At 41.1% G+C, this 4,945-nt stretch overlaps 1 non-coding gene across 1 annotated transcript; it reads left to right on the top strand.

Moving 5' to 3' along the window:
* The first annotated feature begins 4,035 nt into the window (after positions 1–4,035).
* On the top strand, positions 4,036–4,198 carry LOC126997210 (U1 spliceosomal RNA). The gene has a single exon (XR_007751951.1). It is a non-coding gene; the product is annotated as a U1 spliceosomal RNA (small nuclear RNA).
* Positions 4,199–4,945: the final 747 nt, after the last annotated feature.

Raw genomic sequence — 4,945 nt, 5'->3', positions numbered from 1 at the left:
TGAGATGGGCTTTTTTGTCATAGGTGGTGCTGTAAGGTTATGGCAGATTGAATTAGCTATCCACACAGTAATCACTTGTCAAATTCTCTGAAGTAAACAACAAGCGACTCTTGCCTAGATGTCACGCGTCACAAAACTGTTTATTTTGTAACAAACACCACCTAAAAAGAATTGAGTTTGAGTAAAAGTAAATATTTTTAACAGCTTTATGGTTATGAGAGGAGTTCTCTGATGTACATTCCATGCTCTTTTCTTAGTCTCAAAATGCAGTGTACTTTGCCGTTTCTCGGCCACTTCTCGGCTTTCCCATAGCTGAAGCCCACGGGTTAAGGCCTCTGCCATTTCACAGTTATACTCATCTTTTATTTCTTTTTCCTGTAACTTTTCTACCTTCAGTATTTTCTTTTTTACTTCACCTTTGTTTTCAAACACCCACTTTTCTTTCAGCTTTAACTTTGCCAGCACTGCAAGATGGTCAGATCCATCGAACATTCCTCTTACTACCTTCACGTCACAAATTTATTTTCTAAGCTTTTCATCTACTGCCACATAATCAATCAATCCTTATTGCTCATTATCTTCTCCCCTCCTCCATGTGTATTGGTGGATATTCTTGTGCTTAAAGAAGGTGTTCGCTAGGAACATTCCCCTCTCAGCACAGACATCCACCAGGCACTCTCCATTTTCATTCTTCCCAGGTATCCCCTATTTTCCCACTACATCCATCACACATTCATCTCTCACTTTAGCATTCATATCTCCCATCATAATAAATTTCCTTTCTTTCTCAAAACTCTTCAAACATGCATTCACTTCCTCCCAAAAAGCTTCCCTTTCTCTCAGTCCTTTTTACTTTTCACATTTACTGGTGCATAAATACACACCCATGCATACTTTACTAAACCTACTTTTCCTTTCACCCACACAATTCTTGATCCCTTCCAACCATAATCAGTCACACCATTCCACACTCTTTCAGACATCACAATAGTACATCCTTCCTTATGTAGTGCGGCGACTATGCCTGATGAATGAGCCTCCCATAATCCACTTAGCCAGTGGGGTACCTCTTTGGCCGACTTGGTAAGGAGTGGCTCTCCCATCACGTTGGTCGTGGGTTCAATCCCAGGCAGCCGGCGAATACCCTCACCTTGTCTTGATTAATTTCTCGTGTGTTTTGATACACACAGAGGACGTGTGGGGCCAAGAGAATAGTAGGAAAGAGGAAGTCAAATCCCGGGGCATGACACTTACTCCTGCCTCTATACTCCTCATCTATCCCCGTCCATACAACCCCCCCAGGCACACCCTCCCATGTACCCTCTCTACCATCACTCACACCAGTTCCTCAAATATGTGTTTCACTCACTCCCAACACATCCACTTTACCATTTACAAAATTTTCAATCGTCACTCTCCTCTTTTCCTCACCACCTAAACCATTCACATTTATAGACACCAGTCTCATACATTCCTTTCTCTTCTTGTTGTAGATATGAAGCTGAGACAGGATATGTAGTAGATGAAAAAGTTATGAAAGAAATGTAGTAGTAGCCAAAATTAAGATGAAGGCAAAATTGGAATTCAGAGGGAATAGGAAGAAAGGAAAGGGTAGGAATTAAGGGACTAGCATGTGAGAAATTACGTGACAGTGGCCACAGGGAGATGTATAGGAGGAAAGTGGAGGAAATACTTGGAAGAGCAAGACCAGGGATAGAACACAGTGCAGGAGTGAATGAGGTTTATGAGGGGTTTAAAAGTTCAGTGGTCATGGCCACTGAGCAAGTAGTCGGGTATAGGTTGTGTAGAAAAAGAAAGAGTGTATGATGAGATAAAAAAAGGCAGTTGAGGAGAAAAGAAGGAACTACAAGAAAATGTTAGAGAAATGTGACGGAGGAGGCGAGAGAAAGTACGGGGAGAGTAAGAGGCTGGTTAGGGAAATTAAAGAGAGTATATGAGGATTTTGGTAGGAAAATATCAGCAAAATACCAGAACAAAAAAACTTTTCTGGAGAGAAGTTAAAAGAGGAATGGGAGGAGGAAAGAGTGACATTTGTGGCATAAAGAGGAGAGATGGGATGCTTTGAAACTGTAATGAATGAGAGAGTGGGAGGGAGAGCAGAAGTGACCTGCAATGTAGGAATAAACATCAATGTAGGGAGACCAGATCCACAGGGGGAGGTGGAGAAGGGTGAGATAGAGGAGGCAATAAAGGATTTAAAAGTAAGAAAGGCCCCTGGAGCTGATGGCATAACAGCAGAAATGCTGAAGTATGGAGGAGGTGTAGTTGTAAAATGGATGTTACGGATATGTAACTAGCATAGGAACAGGGTGAGGCATCAGAAGACTGGAGAAAGGCTATTGTTGTGCTGCTGTACAAAGGGAAAGGAAGCAAAGGTGACTGTAATAGTTACAGGGGAATATGTCTACTGAGTGTGGCAGGAAAAGGGTAGGGAAGGGTTTTAAATGAGAGGATGAAGAAAATAACTGAGAAAAGTAGGTCATGAACAATTTTTTATTTATTTATTTTTTTTTTAGGAAAGGGAGGGGTTGTGTAGTTCAAATATTTACACTGAAAATTTCTAGTTGAAAAGTACCTAGAGAAGGATAGGAAATAGCTGTACCCTTCCTATTCCTCTATCCTCCCTTTGGGGCTGGTCAGCAAATGGATACCTGGGGAAACTTGTAAAAGGTTATCTGTGGTAATTAACCTGGAAGGATGTCACACCTGCCCCTGGGGTACAGGTTACTGACTCAGCACAGGCTCAAGGGGTAATGTGACAGAGATGAGCACCAAGGCCATGCTAGTGTATGCCCCCAAGTTTACCTACCTTTCATTGGGGATTGTCTTTTGTTATGTTAGCCTTGTTTTAGCTCATTGAGGGTGAACTTAGGAATGTGGGTATGTTTGATTTATTCAAGATGGTTACAATTTAAGGTAATTGATGTTCTATTATATACATTATTCATTATACACATTGTGCTATCTATTAAGCAATGATTATTCAGTAATATTGATAGATAAGAAGATCATGCATTAATTAAGACTAACAAACATGGAACACTAATATTGCAATATGGGAAGCATGCAGATGCTATAAAAAAAGGCACCAGCATTTAGTTTATTTAAGTATTGTATACCGTTTTTAAATGGTGTTATAATTTACTTGGGGATTTTGGTCATATTAATCGTTTTGTGTGTCAGCCTGACAAGGACAGGTTAGGCTGGGCAAGGCTGTATTCTAGGTTTGGGATAGCATTATTTCCTTACAAGGCTAGACACAAGCAAGCAGAGTAAAATATGCATAGGTAGGTTGAATAAAGCTGGATTCATTCCTCATAATGATATAAGTAAGTCACATTGATGTTTTGGTCAGGTATGAGTTGATATAATGTTGGTGCTTGGTTTGGTTTCTTTGTTTCCTTTACTTCTCTTTTCTCCAGTGTCCAGCAGTGCATTCTGCCCTTTCTTCTGGTGGTCTGCGTGTTGTCACTGACATAATTGTTGTCAGTGTTTTGGCGGACGTATTTCACATCTTGGCAGTTTCTCGGGAAATATTGAGTTCCTGCAGCTGAGTCAGTCCTCCAAAGTTTTCTGCTACGTTCGTCGTCTCTTCACTGTAGACTGAACTAAAGAGATTTGTTGCAGTTGTCATTAGGAAAAGCTTATAAAGAAGTCCACTTAGTTCTTGTTCAGTGAGTAGGTTACTGTACGTGAAAGTCTTCTTTGAGTCGCATGTAAAGTTAGGTTGAAAAGTCCAGAAAGAACCGATGTTCAAGAGATAACAGTAAAATGAGAAAGTAGCATGTTAGTTAAGTGTTAGGTCAAATGTTATTTCGGACCAATAAGGAAGATAGGTACACACATTCAAGGAATTGTTCAGTAGTATATATGATTTTTTTTTAAATTTTGAAGAAATGATAGAGAATATGGATTGATCAATTGCATTTTAAAAAGATGTTCCATAGAAAAAGTGCCTGTTACGTAAGGTGTTGTGCCAGGCTGTACTAGAGTAGCGGGGTTGTTGCGTCAAGCATACTTACCTGGCACAGGAGATACCGTGATCATGAAGGCGGTTTTCCCAGGGCGAGGCCCGCCATTGCACTCCGGCGGTGCTGACCCCTGCGATTAACCCAAATGTGGTTAACTCGAGTGCGAAATTTTTGATAGCGGGGGATTGCGTTCGCGCATCCCCCTTCCTAATCCACTTCATAATTATATTCTAGGCAGGATTATAGGTGTTCAGCCCGGATCCACAAAGGCTTAGTTCGTAGTTTTGGGCCCAGTGCGTAGTTTTGAGAACATCGAGATTCACAAAGCTAACTACAAACTAATCGATGACGTCACGGGTTATCGCGCGGATCTACAAACGTTTACCGCGCTCTGTGTGACGTTAAATTTGTTGTTAAATAAGTATACTGCCTCGGAGCTGACGGTAACGCTAACAATATTATCAGATTTACGTATAAATGCTTATAAATCGCGTTTTTCAACTTGAAATATAACTTTGCGAGTAGAGGAGGCCCATTTCTTTATAAAATGTTGAGATATGCACCCTTTGAGAGGTATATGATAAGTGTGGGCGGTATGGCAACACCCGGCCGAGGGATTGCCAGACCTCCCTCTGCCTGCCGTGGAGGATGGCTTGGCGACGAGGAAAAGTTGCCGAACTTTATGTAATTTCTGATTTACTAGGGAGAATTTTGCGTTTTCCTTCTGTATGTAGATACAGAAAGCGTTCATTTACCCATACATGTCAACAGAACGATCTTACAATATATAATAGCGAAGAAATCCGAGGCATATAGATGCCCAGACTCAATTCTGCCCGAGGCTCAATTTTATCGATGACAGGGGCCTATATTTTTCCTTCCCCTGACATTATTAATGAATCTCAGGTGTCGCAACTTGGTGTGAACATGCCCTAAGTATTCACCTGTGGAAA

The sequence above is a fragment of the Eriocheir sinensis genome, chromosome 11, assembly GCF_024679095.1.
Source record: "Eriocheir sinensis breed Jianghai 21 chromosome 11, ASM2467909v1, whole genome shotgun sequence".
In the NCBI taxonomy this organism is placed as follows: domain Eukaryota; kingdom Metazoa; phylum Arthropoda; class Malacostraca; order Decapoda; family Varunidae; genus Eriocheir; species Eriocheir sinensis.
The sequence above is the reverse complement of the archived record's forward strand: the minus strand, read 5'-3'. Positions and strand labels throughout refer to the sequence as shown.